The following is a 22,013-nucleotide window of genomic DNA, read 5'->3' on the forward strand; positions in this document are numbered from 1 at the left end:
GTGCACCTTGAGCCATCGACTGCCCGCTTTCCTTGCCATCAATCCCCGTGTGAGTCAGTTTTGTCCTGTTTATCTGTGGTCTGTCGGGAATAAGATAAGTGTGTCTAAGTGCCTATCTTTCTATGCTGTCCCTCTCATTCCTGTAATCTAACCTTCCGCCATATTATAACCTCCTCCGGAGGTCTTGAGAACCGTATCCCTGGTGTGGTGTCATTTTAATCCCAGCCGTTGTGTCCTTTTCCTTCATTGATCTAGCGTAGCGCGACTCGGCAAACGTTCGAGAATAATCGGGTAACTTGTGCGGACACGGCGGCCATTCCGCTCGGCCCACCATAACATCAAAGTCGTGTCTGTAACAATATATATATATATATATATATATATATATATATATATTGTTACGGTCCGCGGTTAAGGATGTTGGTTTGCCGAGCGGATGGCACCGCGACCTAACAGTTTCCCCGATTCACCCGAACGTTGGCCGTATCGCGCCACAGATATTCAATATGGAAAACTCTAAAGTGACCGAATGTAAAGAGGAAGAAGAAGACGAACAGAAGAGTAACGGGATTTATTATTTACACACACAAGCAAAAGGAGCAGTCACGGTTATGTACAGGGAACATTGACAAAGCAGGTGACACAGGGAAAATTACTAGCTTATACAAACTTAATTAAATACCCAGTACAGAACAAACAGAAACGGACTCACACGGGGAATTGCAGAGTGGATTGGCTGGAAGGAGGTGTGTGGCTGGAGGGGGAGGACGGCACGGAGCTGGCTGGAGCTTGATCCCGCACGAGACGTCGGGCTGGACCTCGACGGCCGCTGATGCCACCGATCCTGTCGTGTGTGCGGGATCACGGGTCGGAGCTGCTTAGTGGAGCCGACGCGCTGGTGGGGGGTCTGGCGTGACGGGTTCTCTCCTCTCTCTTTCTTGGTCCAACCACTCTTTCTCCACCGACAACTCAACGCAACCAATGCAACCACTCAACGCAACCACTGACCACCACTGACGACCAACTCTGACCAAAAACCACACAACTCAGCTCTTCGCAACTTCTTGCGCACACGCCTCTATAGCGCCTCCGGCGATTAAGCCGCCGGCTTTTTGGACACGCCCATCGGTGTGCTCACCTCGGCCCTGGTTGGTCGCGTGACCCCTGGCTCCGCCCTTGATGACGACGGGCGGGCACGCCTTTCTTCCCCAACCCGAGCACATGTTTAATGGCGGCTTTGGGGCGAAAACAACCCACAGCTGTAACAAACTGGCTTGGCCATGACGAAAGGGGGAATGGAGGTTTTGGGGAATGGGAATGAAGAATGAAGGGAATCTATCTTTTTCACTTGGTGCAATGGAGTGTCATTTTAATGGAAGCCTAGGCCTTACCCTAAAACACATAATAAGGATATAAACTACTGAACAGGGATATTATAGTGTCCTTCAATGTATGCTTTATGGAATTAACTACAGGGACGCCCTTTTGACCTTTATACACACTGGAGCAAGGAGGGCTCAGAATAAAGCAATAATAATAATACACACAATAAAAAAAACACAATCCTCAATCCCGCAACACTGCACCCTCCTCCTCTTAGGCACGTCCCGAGCCTATAACTTTAATTTAGTGTGACACGTAGGTGTAGTTCCCTCTACTTTTAACCTGACCCTGAGTGCGACAGTCTTAAAACATAAATAAATATGTCCCGCTGCTCCATTGCACCCTACCTAACAGACTCACGCCCACAGCTAACCGAATTGCGGAATGGTCTTCAAACTACACACTGACGGTGGGGAGCATTATTTACAGTGACGCTATTTTATTTACAAAACGCAACCCAGGACCTGTGATTGTTCTTTCTAGGGGGGAGACAGTCTGCTCTGCATCAATGCACCATGAAAGCACCCAAAACGCACCAAAACACCCTCAAGCACCCATCGGTGCACAGTCATCACTATTCATCAATAAAAATAAACCAACAACCCCTAACCCTGCAGGTGGTCTCTTGCTCTTCGGCTCCCTCTGCTGGCTATTTGCTTTCTTCCAGATGTTGTCATTTTCTTTTGCTGGCGGCCTATTTGTATTAAAACTTGCACCCAACGTGTCCATGTCTATTTATTTTATTTATGGCCCACAGGGCCGACTAGTGTGGTTCACCTGTGGGGCATCGGTGCCCTGTGGCCCAGGTCTGCCAGCAAGATTTCGGGCCTTCAGGGCCGGTTCCAGCACAGGGGCCATGCCCCAACCCATGGGGTCCATAAGTGGTGCTCGGCCACAGACATGTGGTCCATAATGTGGTGCATCGATGCAGACAGCTGGTTCTGGGAGTTCCGGGCGCACAATGGCCGACTCACGCATGCTCCCCTCGGCGCCCAATGGCGCACAGGTCCTCATGTGGGAGACAAAAGGGGGACAAGACAGATGAGCGAGGGGTAAGGTCACAAGGGTACACATCAAACAAGGCAATGCAAGGCGAAGTGCGTACGGAGAGCGAAGTGAGAAAGCTCGTCCCTACCGTACGTCACCCCCCCTGTCACCTACACTACCCTTGCCCTTACCCCATATGTACAAAATCTACACATTACAAATTCGTCGCTACTGTCACGTCTTCCCCATATTTCCCCTATACCAAATTCGTCTTCACTCCCTCTACCCAAAATTTGCCATCACCAAATTCATCATCAATCCTCATAAGGAGGAAGAGATGGAACACAAAGCACAATGTCACACCCACGTTATGATGCGTCTCACAATCCAAAACATTTGCACATACAAATAATAAAAACATGGCATGGTGTGGAGGTACGTCATCTCAGGTGAGTGGATGCAGATGGTGCAAGGAGATTTTCATCCTAACTACTTTCTAAATGACATTAACACACTTTACACTACCTGGGGTCTTTCCCTGCCAATCCATTGGCCAACTTACACTATGGGTTCTAAAAACCAATTCCCATTGACCAAACTGTGGTGCTTCTCAATTTGGGGTCTCACTCCCCCGATTCATCTCCCGGTGCCCTTGCACAATTTCTGGGCTGAGACGTGTAGCTCTCCCAGCAGGTCTACCCACCTGCACACCTCCACCACTGCAGTTGCCACCCGAGCTTACCTAGCTCCTCACCCTACCCTAACTAACTGGGGAAGGCCCCTCCTGGCTCTGTCACCCCTTGGTGCCCTCTGGCACTGGGCTACCCGGGTCCGTCCTCCGGATCCTCGGGCCCCATCCACAACAACTCTACCGGCTCCCAGAGCCCACCTGCGGCCTCACCTGGCCAACATCCTCACAGTGGTGGAGTGCCCAAACCAACTACACACACTAACAGGCTACACGCCCAGCCATTTCCACAACACTAATGCACCCATCCAAATACCATTCTTTCACCTGCACCACAGATGCCAATATCCAACCACAATTTACCTATACCCTCTACCTAACACTTACACTACCCTCCCCGGGTATTCGTGATGGGGGTCCATCCTTCCCCCATTCACACCTTCGCACCATCCACTCCACTCCATAGTTTCCACCATACTCACCCCATGACCATCCATTCCAATACTCCATATATTCCATACCATTTAATCCATACACCTGTTGGTGCACACCTGTGCACTCACACCTGGTGCCACCTGCACCCTCCTTCCTTCCTGGACCATTTGGTCAACACAGCACACATCACCTTCTCTCACTCATACACTGCTCCACCCACCTGTTCAGTTGCACACCTGTGCAATCACACCTGTTCCTCACAACTTTTCACAATACACTTCTAAATACACCTCCAACACTCACACGGCAACATCTAAACTACCTGTTGCCCTGCTAACTTAGTGCTCCCCGTCTTCCCTTTAAACTAAGCACATACCACGTCATTATCATCCACTCTAATCTACCTGCGTCCCCACTACAGGTATCATTGTCACGACCTAACCTTAACGTTACCTAAGGTCATCTTCTAGGTCCCTATCATTATATCCTAACCCTCCCGGGCTAGTTTTCACTGCCATAAACCCCATAAAACTAGTGCTCCTTTGCCCCCGTTTGTGAGAGATGGCAAAGTTGCCATCCCACCACATCGGGCATCTCTCACTATAAATTTTGCACATCAAATTTCAACCAATCAAAAATTTGCCAATCACTACCCATCATCTGCCAATCATCACTCTGCCAATCATCAATCTGCCAATCATCAAATATTGCTTTGCAATTTCGGGCCAAAACACTATTCTCGTCATCAGTCTTCTCACTAGTGCCTCTCGGTGCGTCAATTCGTCTCTAAAGCTCGGCTTCGTAAAGCCGAGCAATGAATGCGGGTTGTTTGGTGCCGGCGGCTGGATACGTCCGGCACTCGGTGCAGGGAAGGAGGTTTACCCGGGCTGAGATCCCACGCACCACCTCGGCACGGAGCCATCCCATGGCCCGATCTCGACCTGCCGGAACGCCTCAACAAAAAAGGGGTCGCCATGACGACCCTTCCTATCGGGCTGCCCGCTCCGCCTAGTGGAGCACGGACGCGGCCGTTCAAAGCGAGGCCCAGCGTGGATCGCGTACGGCGGTTCTTTCGAAACCGCCGTGGTTCGGATCCCCGCTGGTCCTCGCGGCACGCGAAACCCGGCACGCACCGAAGGCCCGCTTCGGCTATAAGTCGCTCTAACCGCTAACCCGGTTACCATCGATGCTCCACCTGCATGATCACACGCATACGCTACCCCTTTCACCCTCACTGAGCTCGGTGCTCCAACGCCGCCCGTACACCCCGCATACTTCGTTATTGCACTCGTTCTTTCGCTCACAGACTTGGTCACACACCTGACCACCGAACACCTTGGAACACACTCGTCGCTCGCACACCTCACCAACACACCTCTTCGCGCCCCTCCTCGGTCACCTCCTCTGTGACAACCACAGGTGTGCTCTCACTCGCACACCCAACCACGTGCCTTACTACCAACTCAAATGTGCATTCCCACACACGCTCTACCATTCCAGGTGTGCATCCTTCCATTCCAGGTGTACATCCTCTCTCACCTGTCACAACCAACTCACGCTCCATGTCACTCTCACTACTTTCACCACCACTCTTGACAGCGCACTCACCCTTACTCTCGACAGCGCACTCTTTCCTCATGCCCCTGTCCGTTACACACCTTTCTCGCGCATCCTCTTGCGCACACTCTCCCGTTACTTCCTCCGTAACACTCACCACAGGTGTACACTTTCTTGTTACATCCTCTGTAACACTCCTCACTACGCGCTTCCATGTGCTCCCTCGCACACGCGCTACGACCGACTCACTCTCGACAGCACACTCACTCCTTGGCGCGCACTTTTTTCTCACACACCCCAGAGTCAGACATTCTCGCACACCTCCTCTTTCGCACACCGTACCTGTCGCACACTTCACCAACGGCCTCTCACGAACACCCGGATCCAAATCAACCCCCAAGCCGACTGAAGCTCCCCTCACATCATGTACATTTCCACGTATATCGCCACTCACCTTGGCACCTCGTCTCCGCACCTCCTTCGCCACCTGCAAACTCTTTATTTGGTTAGCGAGCACATCATCACGATTTGAGCACCGACCTTGTACATATTCCATCACCTCCTCCTGTATTTCTTTCTTAGTTTCTGTCCGTCTCTTCTTAATTTCACTCACCCCCTCTAACACCTCCTTTAACTTTTGCTTCACCTCTTTTATTTCCTGGTACGTCTCCTCAATTTCGTCCTCTAAGGCTACCTTGACCGTTTCTATGTGCGTCCTCACCTGCTGGTCCTTCGTCTCCATCACCTCTGTCACCTCCCTCGTCCAACCTCATTGTCAGTCCCTGACGTACCATCTGACATTGCCTCTGTGTCGCTATCAAGTCATTTTTGATTTCTTTTTGTGTCGCTTTCAACCCTCCTAGTACCGCTGTATTCTTTTCTACTTGATCCACTAGTTCTTTTTGTCCCACCGTCAGCTGTTCCACCTCCTCCGTCAGGTCCTCTATGCCCCCTTGTAACTTTGCCGTCCCATTTCTCACCTCTTTTTCCATACGCTTTTCACCTCACTTTACCTCCTCGCGTACCCCCGAGACCTCCTCACTTACACCTCGTCGTATCTCCTCCTTCATCTACATCCCGTCGCCTTGACCAGCCATGGCGCGATTTCAAAATTCGGGTTTTTCTTTAAAACAAACCAAATTTCGGCCGCTCCGAATTTTGACCAAATTTTTTTTTCTAGATGTTTTAAAAATTTGGTTCGGGCCCCGAATCTCACTCCCAGACACCAATTGTTACGGTCCGCGGTTAAGGATGTTGGTTTGCCGAGCGGATGGCACCGCGACCTAACAGTTTCCCCGATTCACCCGAACGTTGGCCGTATCGCGCCACAGATATTCAATATGGAAAACTCTAAAGCGACCGAATGTAAAGAGGAAGAAGAAGACGTACAGAAGAGTAACGGGATTTATTATTTACACACACAAGCAAAAGGAGCAGTCACGGTTATGTACAGGGAACATTGAAAAAGCAGGTGACACAGGGAAAATTACTAGCTTATACAAACTTAATTAAATACCCAGGACAGAACAAACAGAAACGGACTCACACGGGGAATTGCAGAGTGGATTGGCTGGAAGGAGGTGTGTGGCTGGAGGGGGAGGATGGCACGGAGCTGGCTGGAGCTTGATCCCGCATGGGACGTCGGGCTGGACCTCGACGGCCGCTGATGCCACCGATCCTGTCGTGTGCGCGGGATCACGGGTCGGAGCTGCTTCGTGGAGCCGACGCGCTGGTGGGGGGTCTGGCGTGACGGGTTCTCTCCTCTCTCTTTCTTGGTCCAACCACTCTTTCTCCACCGACAACTCAACGCAACCAATGCAACCACTCAATGCAACCACTGACCACCACTGACGACCAACTCTGACCAAAAACCACACAACTCAGCTCTTCGCAACTTCTTGCGCGCGCGCCTTTATAGCGCCTCCGGCGATTAAGCCGCCGGCTTTTTGGACACGCCCATCGGTGTGCTCAACTCGGCCCTGGTTGGTCGCGCGACCCTCTGGCTCCGCCCTTGATGACGACGGGCGGGCACGCCTTTCTTCCCCAACCTGAGCACATGTTTAATGGCGGCTTTGGGGCGAAAACAACCCACAGCTGCAACAAACTGGCTTGGCCATGACGAAAGGGGGAATGGAGGTTTTTGGGAATGGGAATGAAGAATGAAGGGAATCTATCTTTTTCACTTGGTGCAATGGAGTGTCATTTTAATGGAAGCCTAGGCCTTACCCTAAAACACATAATAAGGATATAAACTACTGAACAGGGATATTATAGTGTCCTTCAATGTATGCTTTATGGAATTAACTACCGGGACGCCCTTTTGACCTTTATACACACTGGAGAAAGGAGGGCTCAGAATAAAGCAATAATAATAATACACACAATAAAAAAAACACAATCCTCATTTCCGCAACAATATATATCTATATGCACACATATAGATGGAGTCATTTAAACAGAGCCATGAGCGGTAAAAAATACTCAGTAATAATACAATTTATATATATATATATATAACCGAAAAACACGGTCTGTGAAGCCATCAAGCTGTGATTAAATATACAGTCACGTGAAAAAGTAAGTACACCCCATGTAAAGTTTTGACTTTTTCAACATATTTCAACATACAGCTATTTGATCTTCATTTCAACAATATTGATAGATAAAGGTGATATAATATAACAAATATCATGAAACATTTACATTTTGTAGTCCATTGTATAATTTAAATAAACATAAATGCAAATTTCACATGTGGAAAAAGTAAGTACACCCTTGGCTCCAATAGGTGGTATTGCCCCCTTTGGCAGAAACAACCTCAAGTAGGCGTTTCTTATAACTGTCTACCAGTCTCTGACATCGACTGGGAGAAATTTTTTCCCGCTCCTCCATGCAGAATTCTTTCAGCTGTGTGATGTTTGAGGGGTTTCTTGCATGCACAGCTCGTTTCAAATCCCCCCACAACATCCCGATGGGATTTAGATCCGGGCTTTGACTTGGCCATTCCAGAACCCTCCATTTTTTTCTTTTCAGCCATTCCTTCGTGGATTTACTGGTATGTTTAGGGTCATTGTCATGTTGCAAGGTCCACCTTCGGTTGAGCTTCAACTTTCCGACAGATGGCCTCACATTATCCTCAAGCACCCTCTGGTACAATGAAGAATTCATAGTGGATTCTATGATGGTGAGCTGCCCAGGCCCTGATGCAGCAAAGCTGCCCCAAACCATAATATTTCCACCACCATGCTTTACAGTTGGTATCAGGTTCTTGTGGTCAAATGCTGTCTTTCGTTTTCGCCAAACATGTCTTCTGGTACTGTGGCCAAATAGCTCTACCTTTGACTCATCTGTCCAGAGCACATTGTTCCAGAAGTGCTGGTCTTTGCCTCGGTTCATTTGCAAACTTTAGTCTTGCCTTGATGTTCTTTCTGGACAGGCAAAGGTCCCTCCTGGCACACCTCCCATGTAGATCCAATTTTTGCAGCCTCTTTCTAATGGTAGACTCGTGCACTTTGACATCAACAGTGGCAAGAGCTACCTGTAGGTCCCGTGATGACATTCTGGGGTTCTTAGAGACTTCTTTCAGCATCTTGAGGTCTGCTCTCGGGCTGAACTTGCTGGGCGGCCTGGCCTGAACAAGTTGGCAGTTGTTTGGAATCTTCTCCACTTGAAGATGATCTTCTGGACAGTCGAATGATTGATTTCAAATTGTTTAGAGATCTTTTTTAATCCCTTCCCAAACTCGTAGGCATCTATAACCTTCTTTCTGAAGGCCTCAGAGGGCTCTTTTGATCTAGGCATGGTGACGCCGCACACTTCAACAACAAAGAGCAAACCAAACTAAATGTCTGAGGTTTAAATAAGTCAGGTTCCTCCAAGATCCTCTCTAACGATGTTCTAATCATTTGCACCTGAGCTGGTGCACCTGATTCTAATTTTAGGTATTTGAAGTAGTGATAAATGTAGGGGTGTACTTACTTTTTCCACCTGCGAAATTTGCATTTATGTTTATTTAAATTATACAATGGACTACAAAATGTAAATGTTTCATGATATTTGTTATATTATATCACCTTTATCTGTCAATATTGTTGAAATTAAGATCAAATAGCTGTATGTTGAAATATGTTGAAAAAGTTAAAACTTTACATGGGGTGTACTTACTTTTTCACGTGACTGTAGATTAATACCGCACTGTTTGAACGCGATTGTTTCAACGCCGGTTGTATCCTATCTCTTAATTACGTATTGTTGGAATATACCTTTCGACCCTTTAGAGCGCTGAGATCCTTTAGAGTTTAGACCTTTGAAGACCCTTTAAGTCCCCCAAGACCCTTAAGACCACGAAGACCCAAAAGACCCCAAATACCCTTGAAGACTCAAAAGACCCAGAGGATCCAAATAACCAGAAGACCCCAAAGACCCAAAAGGCCTTAAATAAATACATAGAGGACCCCAAATACCCAAAATACCTCAAAGACCGTTAAAGAACCTGAGGACCAAAAAAACCTCAAATACCCCAAAGATCCAAAAGACCCCAAAGACTCAAAGTACCACAAAAACCCAAAATACCCTGCAGACCCAAAAGGCCCTTAAAGACCCCGAAGACCCAACATACGAACACTCAAAATGCCACAAAGACCTAAAATACACAAAAGACACCAAAAACCCTTAAAGATCCTGAAGACACAAAAAAAACCCCGAAGACCCAAAAGACATAAAATACCAAAAAGACCTAAAATACCCCAAAGACCCAAAATACCCAAAAGTCCCAAAATATCATCAAGACCCAAAACACCCTGAAGACCCAAAATACCCTGAAGACCATTAAAGACCAAAATACCTCGAATACCCAAAATACCCAAAAACCCTGAAGACTTTAAGTCCCAAAAAGAACTGGAAGACCCAAAATACCTAAAAGACCCTTAAAGACCATGAAGACTTCAAAGACCCAAAGGACCCCAAATATCCCAAAGACCCAAAAGACCCAATATACACTGAAGACCCTTAAATACCCAAAGACCCAAAATACCCAAAAGACCTTCAAGACCTATAAGACCGATAAGACCCATTCGACCCCAAGATCCTGAACTCCCAAAATAATTTTACATTTTGTAACTCACCCTTAAGACCGCTTTTACCTTTTAGACCCTTTCAATACTGTTGACACCTTTAGATCCCTTCACCCTTCCAACCTTTTATACCCTTTAAACCTCTACACCACTGAAGTCCCCTTTCGACCCTTAGACCTTAACACCATTTAGAGCTCTTACAGACTAATTAGACAGCTTGGACCCTTGACCATTTTTTTTAGAGCTTTACACCACTTGGACCTTTTTTGATTACAAATAAATTACAAATAAATAATATCACCAATATTACAAATACATTTGTACAAAATAAATATTTGTATTATGATTGGTGTAAATCATGACAACACCCAAACTCAACTTCAGTCAGGTCATTACCCTCAGTTAAATCAAGCCTGTGCCTTTGCGGCGATGACGTGTGGTGAGGCGAGCAGAGTGAGCTGATCCATGCTAGTTTCTGTATGAATTGCAGGGGGAAAAAAATCGCTAGGAAATCCTTAAATTGTGGATAAACATGGTGTTTGTGATGTAACGTGATGTTTGCGATGTAACGCAGTGTTTGCGATGTAACATGGTGTTTTTGATGTAATGCGGTGTTTTCAATGTAACGCGGTGTTTTCAATGTAACGCAGTGTTTACGATATAACTTGGTGTTTGCAATGTAATGCAGTGTTTGTGATGTAACGTGATGTTTGCGATGTAACGCAGAATTTTCGATATAACACAGAATTTGTGATGTAACGCAGTTTGCAATGTAATGCGGTGTTTGCGATGTCACGCAGTGTTTTTGATGTAATGCGGTGTTTTCAATGTAACGCGGTGTTTGCGATATAACGTGGTGTTTGCGATGTAATGCTGTATTTGCGATGTAACGTGGTGTTTGCGATGTAATGCAGTTTGTGATGTAACGCAGAATTTTCGATATAATGCAGAATTTGTGATGTAATGCAGTTTGCAATGTAATGCGGTGTTTGCAATGTCACGTGGTGTTTGCGATGTAACGCTGTGTTTGTTATGTAACACGGTGTTTGCGATGCAACGTGATGTTTGCGATGTAACGTGGTTTTTGCGATGTAACATGGTGTTTGCGATGCAACGTGGTGTTTGCAATGTAATGTGGTGTTTGCGATGTAATGTGGTGTTTGCGATGTAACGTGGTGTTTGCAATGTAACGTGGTGTTTGCAATGTAACGTGGTGTTTGTTATGTAACATGGTGTTTGTGATGCAATGTGGTGTTTGTGATGCAATGTGGTGTTTGCGATGTAACGTGGTGTTTGCGATGTAACGTGGTGTTTGCTATGTAACGTGGTGTTTGCTATGTAACGTGGTGTTTGCGATGCAACCCGGTCTTTGCGATGTAACAAGGTCTTTGCGATGTAACATGGTCTTTGCGATGTAACATGGTCTTTGCGAGGTAACACGGTCTTTGCGATTCAACAAGGTCTTTGTGATGTAACACGGTCTTTGCGATGTAACAAGGTCTTTGCGATGTAACACGGTCTTTGCGATATAACAAGGTCTTTGCGATGCAATATGGTGTTTGTTTTTGGGTGGTAACTTAAAACATTGCCAAGATCCTGAAGTACGGACACTCAAAAGTTGGGGCGGCTAGGTGCTACGGTTTGGCCGTGAAAGAATAATGTACAAACGCGTTTTGCACAAGCAAACACACAAACACTTGAAAATATTTACAGTGCCTTCAGAAAGTATTCACACCCCTTGACTTTTTTCACATTTTGTTGTGGTACAGCCTGAATTTAAAATGGATTAGAGTGAGATTTTTTGTCACTGATCTACACACAATACCCCATAATGTCAAAGTGGCAATTTTTGTATATAATGTTTTAGAAATAACTTTATGAAATCCAAAAAGATCTAATTTATATAAGTATTCAACCCCCTGAGTCAATACTTCGTAAAGCGCCCTTGTCAGTGATTACAGCTTCGAGTCTTCCTGGGTATGTCTGTATCAGCTTTGCACATCCGGATTTGGGGAGTTTCTCCCATTTTTCCTTGCAGATTTGATCAAGCTCTGTCAAGTTGGATGGGGAGCGTCAGTGAACAGCAATCTTCATGTCCTTCCACAGATTCTCAATATGATTTAAGTCTGGGCTACGGCTGGGCCACTCAAGGACTTTCTCGTTCTTTTCTGAAGCCATTCCAGTGTTGCTTTGCTGATGCCACAGTCTAAGGTCTTTTTCACTCTGAAGCAAGTTCTCATGAAGGATTTGCCTGTATTTGGTTCCATTCATTGTTTGCTCTGTCCTTATAAGCCTCCTAGTCCCTGCCACTGAAAATAATCCCCATAGCATGATGCTGCCACCACCCTGCTTCATGGTAGGGACAGTGTTAATGGGTAATAAGCTGTGATCGGTTTCCGCCAGATGTAGTGCTTTGTGTTCAGGCCAAATAGTTCAATTTTCGTCTCATCACACCACAGAATATTTTACGTCTTGCTCTCAGTCTTTCACGTGTCTTTTTGCAAAGGCCAGGTGTCCTGTCATATGCCTTTTTCTCAGGAATGGCTTCCATCTGGCCACTCTCCCATAAAACCTAGATTTGTGAAGTGCTGCAGAGACTGTTGTCCTTCCAGCATGTTCTCCCATCTCAGCCAAGGAGCTTTCAAGTTGTGTCAGAGTCGTCATTGGGTTCTGGGTCACATCCCTGATAAAGGTCCTTATTGTCCAGTTGCTCAGTTTGTTCGGACGACCAGCTCTAGGAAGAGTCTGATTAGCTCCATACTCATTCCATCTCTGAATGATGGAGCTCACTGTGCTATTGGGAACTTTTAACATTATAGAAATTGTTTTATACCCTTCCCCAGATCTAGGCCTCCTCACAATTCTATCTCAGAGTTCTACAGACAATTCCTTGGACTTCAAGGTAGAGTTTCTGTCTGCTCTGACGTGCACTGTCAACTGTGGGACTTTAAATATAACGTGGTGTGTTTCGTGTGTTTCTTTCGAAATCGTGTCCAACCAGTAGCGGACTGGGTCTTAAAATCGGCCCGGGCATCCTTCACCTAGGTCGGCCCATTATTCATTTATATGTTGCTTATCTGAGGAAATAGACGAAATGCTTGAAAAAAAAAATCCACTAAAAATTAAATTTATTAGCGCTGAGGAAGCGCCTCTAGCGAATGACTTCCAGCCAGTGTAACGCGAATTCCTGTCACAGGAATTCTGAGATCATATAAGTGTGACGTGGCAGTTCCTGATTGGTTCGTGTTGGGGAACCCCTTCTCGCTGCCGACGTGACGTAAATTCGCGCACGCGCACTGGTGAAGCGCGAGATTCGGCCCAAGGTTCTTATTATTATTATTATTATTATTATTTTTGTATACAATATCGAGGCTCGAACCATGATCGAGGCTCGAAATTCCATGCCCGAACCTCAGCGCAATCCAAGAGGATTCACTTGTTTTCAGTAACACAAGCACATGTCATGTCTAAGAGAGTAGGTGCCTGCGCAGTTCGCTGCTTATGGCAGGCACACCATCAGTGATATCCTCAGTGTCAAGCTTGGCCAGGTTCCCTTTTTCCACAGACATCAACATGAACACCTCAAGATGTTCTTGTGTCATTGTACTTCGCAGACGGCTTTTGATTCTCTTCAAAGCAGAGAAAGACCATTCACATGCCACTTGTGACACATGCAGCGCTAGCAGCAGCGTGTAGGCAAGCCCAATGCTCTTGTAGACATCAGTGAAGAGGTTCAACTTGAGGAGCACCTTGTATCAGCAGAGAGGACAGGCTTTACATGACTTGCATGTACTTGGCAGAGTCTTCCTGTCCTGTTCAGACTCACTGTCCTCCTGCACTGTATAAGCATTTGCTACTGATTGTTTCAGTGTTGACCATTGTTCTCCAAGGCTTCGCAGTTCTTTTCGTAGCTGTTCCGCAGTGACACCATCATCAAATCTCAGCAAATGTTTGTGCAGCTCTTCCAGAGCTCCCGATGGCACTTGATCAAAGTTCCTTGGGTGAAGAAGTGAGAGATCAGCATACAATGTTGATGTTGCTGATCTGTCAAACCGCTGCTCGATGCTGCTCACAATAGTGTCCACTATTCGGTTGTACACTTCAATGCGATACTTCTTTACTGGGTCAGAAGCTGATGTAGCCTCATCTATGGACAGTTTGCCATCAATACGTTTGTGCTGTCTTTGCCGTTTTATAGGAAGGGACTCTTCCATAACAAGATTTACATCCATTTCATCCAGCTGGTCATTAGCCCATTGAACAAAATTTGCAGCTGCATCATGACAAGCTTGGAAGTCATCCCGTAGCAATCGTAGCATCTGCATATTCTCTAGCAATTCATCCACCATCCGGTGCACAGTCAGCAGATCCAATTGCACAGTTTGTAGATACTTGGAGAGCGCTATAGTGCGGGAGAATACATGCAGATATACTTGTGCAGTCAGAATTGTTTCAAACTGCAGGAGACTGGCAATGTATCCCTTCATCTTGGCCTTAACAGCTGCTTGGATCTGGTCAGCAACAAGTATGGCATTAAGAGTGGTGATAACTTCCATGAAAAGTGCTCCAGTTGGATTGTTGAATGAACCAAAAACCTTCTTCAAGGCGGCATCCTTTGACCACCATCTAGTTTCTCCGATAGTTCCCATTCGTTTCACAGTAGTGGAGTGTCAACTCCAGATGTTCATTCGCTGATAAGATTCCCGAAAGAATACTGCAATGTCATTCAGTAGTGAGAACAGTGATGCGCTAGTCACCACATCACTTGTAGCTTCAGTCACAACGAGATTTAACACATGTGCGTGGCATCAAACATGGATCTGCATTGGAGCTTCCTTTGATAGCAGAGTACTGAAGCCTTTGTAGCGCCCCTGCATGTTTGCTGCACCATCAGTTGAGTTTCCAACACAGTTCTTGAGGCCAAGATTCAGTCCTAACAAGACTTCAGAAACAAGTTGCACAAAAGCTTCGCCAGTATATTCCTCACATTTCATTCACCACACTCACGAATCTTTCTTGGAAAGTGCCAGTGCTATCAACATATCTCAGAACAACAGAGCACTGGTCTTGTGTTGAGATGTCTTGAGTGGTATCAATTTCCACAGCAAACATGTCTGTTACTTCTTCAGAAATCCACCGACGTATCTTATCCCGGATAACTGTGATAACATAATTCACTGTAGTTTTAGACAGCAAAGTTACCAAGGAGCCTCGACCTCATGAACTCTTTGCCTTCTCATGTTGCTTCTTGCTGTTCTGGACAAAGTGAGAGAGATGATCGGCTGTGCAGGAATCATACTTCCGAAGTAGTTTTACAACTTCCAGAAATGTACCATTTTCGATCTCCTCATTGACAAGTATGTATGCTGCTTCTTCATTACTTCCTCTGGAGCTCAGTCCCCTCTTATCAATGAGTTTGACCACATCCACAACTCTTTCCATCACTTGTCGTGTCTTTCTAACCTCATCATGATGGCTACGTGCGAGCAGGTGAGAAACGCTGGACTGTTGTCGATCTACCAGGTATGCTGTAGAGCATCTCAAATGAAAAGAAGAGCGTTCCTGTTCTTCAACACGTGTATGTACATGTCGCCAGTCAGTCATTCCCTCGATGAACGTGGACCAGTCAGGTGCTGGAAAACTCCAAGCACACTGAACAGTGAAGAGAATGATTGTCCTTGTTGTATGACAACCACCATCTGTTTGTACCATCTTTTCGCATGAAACACCTCTTGACCACTCGGTTGTCAGTTTTTTGATTAGGGTGGTAATTCCAAAACAGCAAACAATCTTCATCTCTACATGGTTTCTTAAAGTAGTTAATCGAGGGGTATCCCTCCTCTGCAAGTGTAGCAGCTGCAGCAGGTACATCTCTCTCAGCTGACCGTACCTGTTCGTGTTCACCAATTTGCACCAATTCTGCCGATTCAGCTGCCAATTGGTCATCTACTGATTCATCTGCCAATTGATCATCCACCAATTCAGCTGCTGATGGTCCAGCTACCGATTCAGTATCCTTATCCCTGTGTTCACTGACTTCACCAGGCCCAGTATTAGTACTCTTGAACAGATCCAAAAGGTTTCTGCACTTTGAAGCACTATCTGACAGTTTCTTTTTCTTTCGATCACGTTCCTTCTCAGCACCTCCTTTTCTTCTCTTCTGGTTTGCTTTATCCATTGTTGGTTACAGATGCAGATGCTGAAGAAAAAAAAATTAGCATCGTAAGTCAGTTCGCGACATTATTATCAATACTAGATCAGTAGTCAGTAGACCTATCTAAACTTACTTGGCCTATCGGCTCAAAATCCTTTTTACTGTTGACTTGGTAGTTTTTACAATCGAAGGAAACACGTATCGGGAGTACATACGACATAGCGATTGTGAATGTGACAGCTCTGAGGCGTCTTTCCCTTCGCATCGCAGTGACAGTGACAACCAACATGGCGGCTGTAAGATTCAAATCTGGCTTAAAACCCCTCACCTCACAGCCCACAGCCTTCAACCAGACATATTAACACGCTCCTCCCCCTTCATTCCCGTTCTTCAAAGCAAAGCGGTAAAAATTGTTGAGTCGCCATTATCTATGACGAGCAACGGTACCCGCTCTGAAGGCGGGGCTTCAATTAGGAGGCGCGATTTATTTTAACATCCGTTAAATATCACACACAAATCATCAAAATGTGAACAGTATTTTTAGAATTTCAATAAAAAAACCACATCACTGTTCATATCGGTAAATATTATTCCATCGTGTTTCAAATCGTGATTAGTGACATCAACTGTTCGCTTTTCTTTATGAAAAAAAATTGAATGATTTTGTACGGCACCTCTTCTTCAGCTTAGAACTTCAGGACACACGTCATTGCTGATAAAAGTTCCTTTTCTCTCTTTGAAGTTCTTGGCAAACATTTTTATATTGTCACTGCTGCCAACGCGACGCCATGGCATTATTCATAACATTCAGTCATTCATTCATTCATATAATGATCATTAAACATTATTATTACGCTCATTAAACGTTCATTAAACGTTCATTAAACGATTACGAAAATAAAAACGAAAGACATTACGAAATTACGTTCACACCGTCACATCAAACACTACCGTGAACACAATAGTCACAAACATCGTCACAAACGTTACGTTACGTAATTCAAACCGTGAACACATCGAATATTGGAGAGCCCGTTGCCCAAACGATTTGTTTTCTCTGGTACGTGTTACTGGGCGGGTACCGTTGCTAGTAATATTATAATGAGGCGTCAGGGGCGACCTTTTGAACTTTTGATATTTAGCGGGGAATCCCCGGGGATGGAGGCAGAAGTTTTCCATGACAAATTTTTTTTCAGCAGTTTTGTTATCCAGCCCAGCGGCCCATTTTTTACCCAGCGGTCCCAGCCCACCGGGCATTGCCCAAATGCCCTATGGCCAGTCCGCCCATGTGTCCAACCGATTGAATTGGCCACAGGTAGACTACAATGAAGTTGCAGAGACATCTCCAGGATTATCAAAGGATATTGGATGCACCTGAGCTCAATTTGGAGTGTCACAGCAAAGGGGAGGAATACTTATGTTAATTTGATATTTCTGTATTTCATTTTTAATTATCTTGGAAAAACATTCAAAATAAAATTTCCACTTTGACATTATGGGGTATTTTGTGTAGATCAGTGACAAAAAAAATCTCAATTTAATTCATTTTAAAATGAGGCTGTAACAACAAAATGTGACAAATGTCAAGGGGTGTGAATACTTTCTGCAGCACTGTATAAGATTTATTGCTATTTTTCATGTGGTTATTTCTCTGTGCTGATATTATTACAATCTAAACACTGACAAAGCGCTACCTGGAATGTGGATGGAGATGTGACGTCATATCGATGTAGATATACGTCTTTGTGTGTGAGAGTGTGTGTGAGAGTGTGTGTGTGTGTGTGTGTGTGTGTGTGTGTGTGTGTGTGTGTGTGTGTAGTGTGTAGTGTGTGTGTAGTGTGTGTGTGTGTAGTTTATTGTTGCAGAGAACATCATTGGGTGCTGTTTTTCGTTTTAGAACTTTAAAGCCCAAACGTTTCGGTACCGCAAATCTTACAAAGCAAGACAAACTCTACTTCCGGTCATGCCAAAACTTCCTCCGGCCTAGACAAACATTGAAACCGAGCACATGGACATGTTGTCCACCCCGAAGTCTGTTTGCAATCTTACTATTCTCAGATATGCTCTCTATTTACTTTAGTGTGGAGGGTTCCGAAGCGATGTATATGAAAAACAAATCAATTGCCAAGCAGCGATGTGGCCTCATGTGGGGCCTAGGCTAACAGGCTCCAGATGAAGCAGAGGCCGGTGGGGTCTGGACACGAGGCCTGGTTCATGGAGTACGTACAGCCATTTATATGTCGGCTTTCGTTGTGGACTTTGGCCTCTGAGGCAACAAGGACCAACAACACGAGCCCATTCCCGCTGCTGCGTAACCCCTCCGTTTCCGCGCACTAAAAGAGCAGCATGCAATGTTCACTGCCCTCTTGTATCCCCCAGAGGCCAAAGACTCTCCTGGCATAGCACTCGGTGCTACTTAGCCAGGAAGGAAGCTATTGTTTCTCCTGAATTTCCTGAATAGACTGTTGCGGAAATTTTTATGTGTCCGTAGTGCAAAACATGAAAGCAGCAGTGGAACCCGAAAGGAAGCATGACGAGTCAGAAAGATCACCGCAGGATATTACCATACACGATCACACACACACAAACAGTGTAAGAGATCACCGCAGGGTATTACCATACACGATCACACGCACACAAACAGTGTAAGAGATCACCGCAGGTTATTACCATACACGATCACACGCACACAAACAGTGTAAGAGATCACCGCAGGGTATTACCATACACGATCACACGCACACAAACAGTGTAAGAGATCACCGCAGGTTATTACCACACACAGTCACACACACAAACAGTGTGAGAGATCAACGCAGGGTATTACCATACACGATCACACACACAAACAGTGTGAGAGATCACAACAGTGTATTACCACACACAGTCACACACACAAACAGTGTGAGAGATCACCGCGGGGTATTAACACACACAAACAGTGTGAGAGATCACTACAGGGTATTACCACACACAGTCACACACACAAACAGTGTGAGAGATCACTACAGGGTATTACCATACACGATCACACACACAAACAGTGTGAGAGATCAACGCAGGGTATTACCATACACGATCACACACACAAACAGTGTGAGAGATCACCGCAGGGTATTACCACACACAGTCACACACACAAACAGTGTGAGAGATCACTACATGGTATTACCATACACAGTCAAACACACAAACAGTGTAAGAGATCACCGCAGGGTACTACCATACACAGTCACACACACAAACAGTATAAGAGATCACCGCAGGGTATTACCATACACAGTCACACACACAAACAGTGTAAGAGATCACCGCAGGGTACTACCATGCACAGTCACACACACAAACAGTGTAAGAGATCACCGCAGGGTACTACCATACACAGTCACACACACAAACAGTGTAAGAGATCACCGCAGGGTATTACCATACACAGTCACACACACAAACAGTGCAAGAGATCACCGCAGGGTACTACCATGCACAGTCACACACACAAACAGTGTAAGAGATCACCGCAGGGTACTACCATACACAGTCACACACACAAACAGTGTGAGAGATCACCGCAGGGTATTACCATACACAGTCACACACACAAACAGTGTAAGAGATCGCCGCAGGGTACTACCATACACAGTCACACACACAAACACTGTAAGAGATCACCGCAGGGTATTACCATACACAGTCACACACACAAACAGTGTAAGAGATCACCGCAGGGTACTACCATGCACAGTCACACACACAAACAGTGTAAGAGATCACCGCAGGGTACTACCATACACAGTCACACACACAAACAGTGTAAGAGATCACCGCAGGGTATTACCATACACAGTCACACACACAAACTGTGTAAGAGATCACCGCAGGGTATTACCATACACAGTCACACACTCAAACAGTGCAAGAGATCACTACAGGGTATTACCATACACAGTCACAGACACAAACAGTGGAAGAGATCAGGAAGGGTATTACCACACACAGTCACGCACACAAACAGTGTCAGAGACCAGTCAGGGTATTACCATACACAGTCACACACACAAACAGTATAAGAGATCAGTAGGGGCATCACCATACACAGTCACACACACAAACAGTGTAAGAGATCATGGCAGGGTATTACCATACACAGTCAGACACACAAACAGTATAAGAGATCACCGCAGGGTATTACCATACACAGTCACACACACAAACAGTGCAAGAGATCACCACAGGGTACTACCACACACAGTCACACACACACAAACAGTGTGAGAGATCACCACAGGGTATTACCATACACAGTCACACACACAAACAGTGTAAGAGATCACCGCAGGGTATTACCATACACAGTGTCACACACACAAACTGTGTAAGAGATCACCGCAGGGTAGTACCATGCACAGTCACACACACAAACAGTGCAAGAGATCACCGCAGGGTATTACCATACACCGGCACACACACAAACAGTGGAAGAGATCACCGCAGGGTATTACCATACACAGTCACACACACACAAACTGTGTAAGAGATCACCGCAGGGTAGTACCATACACCGTCACACACACAAACAGTGTAAGAGATCACCGCAGGGTACAACCATACACAGTCACACACACAAACAGTGTAAGAGATCACCGCAGGGTATTACCATACACAGTCACACACACAAACAGTGTAATAGATCACCGCAGGGTACTACCATGCACAGTCACACACACAAACAGTGTAAGAGATCACCGCAGGGTACTACCATACACAGTCACACACACAAACAGTGTAAGAGATCACCGCAGGGAATTACCATACACAGTCACACACACAAACAGTGTAAGAGATCACCGCAGGGTATTACCATACACAGTCACACTCACAGACAGTGTAAGAGATCATTAAGGGTATTATCATACACAGTCATGCACACAAACAATGTAAGAGATCACCCCAGGGTAGTACCATACACAGTCACACACACAAACAGTGTAAGCGATCACCGCAGGGTATTACCACACACAGTCACAAACACAAACAGTGTAAGAGATCAGTAAGGGTATTACCATACACAGTCACACACACAAATGGTGTAAGAGATCACCGCAGGGTTTTACCATACACAGTCACACACACAAACAGTGTAAGAGATCACCGCAGGGTATTACCATACACAGTCACACACACAGGCAGTGTAAGAGGTCACCGCAGGGTATTACAATACACAGTCACAAACACAAACAGTGTAAGACATCATTAAGGGTATTACCAGACACAGTGACACACACAAACGGTGTAAGACATCATTAAGGGTATTACCACACACAGTCACACACACAAACAGTGGAAGAGATCAGTAAGGGTATTATCATACACAGTCACGCACACAAACAGTGTAAGAGATCAGTAAGGGTATTACCATACACAGTCATGCACACAAACAGTGGAAGAGATCAGTAAGGGTATTACAATACACAGACACACACACAAACAGTGTAAGAGATCACCGCAGGGTGTTACCATACGCAGTCACACACACAAACAGTGTAAGAGATCACCGCAGGGTATTACCATACACAGGCAGACACACAAACAGTGTAAGAGATCACCACAGGGTATTCCCATACACTGTCACACACACAAACAGCGCAAGAGATCACAGGGTATTACCATACACAGTCACACACACAAACAGTGTAAGAGATCACCGCAGGGTACTACCACACACAGTCACACAAACAAA

The sequence above is a fragment of the Myxine glutinosa genome, chromosome 5, assembly GCF_964187855.1.
Source record: "Myxine glutinosa chromosome 5, kmMyxGlut1.1, whole genome shotgun sequence".
Taxonomy (NCBI): Eukaryota; Metazoa; Chordata; class Myxini; order Myxiniformes; family Myxinidae; genus Myxine; species Myxine glutinosa.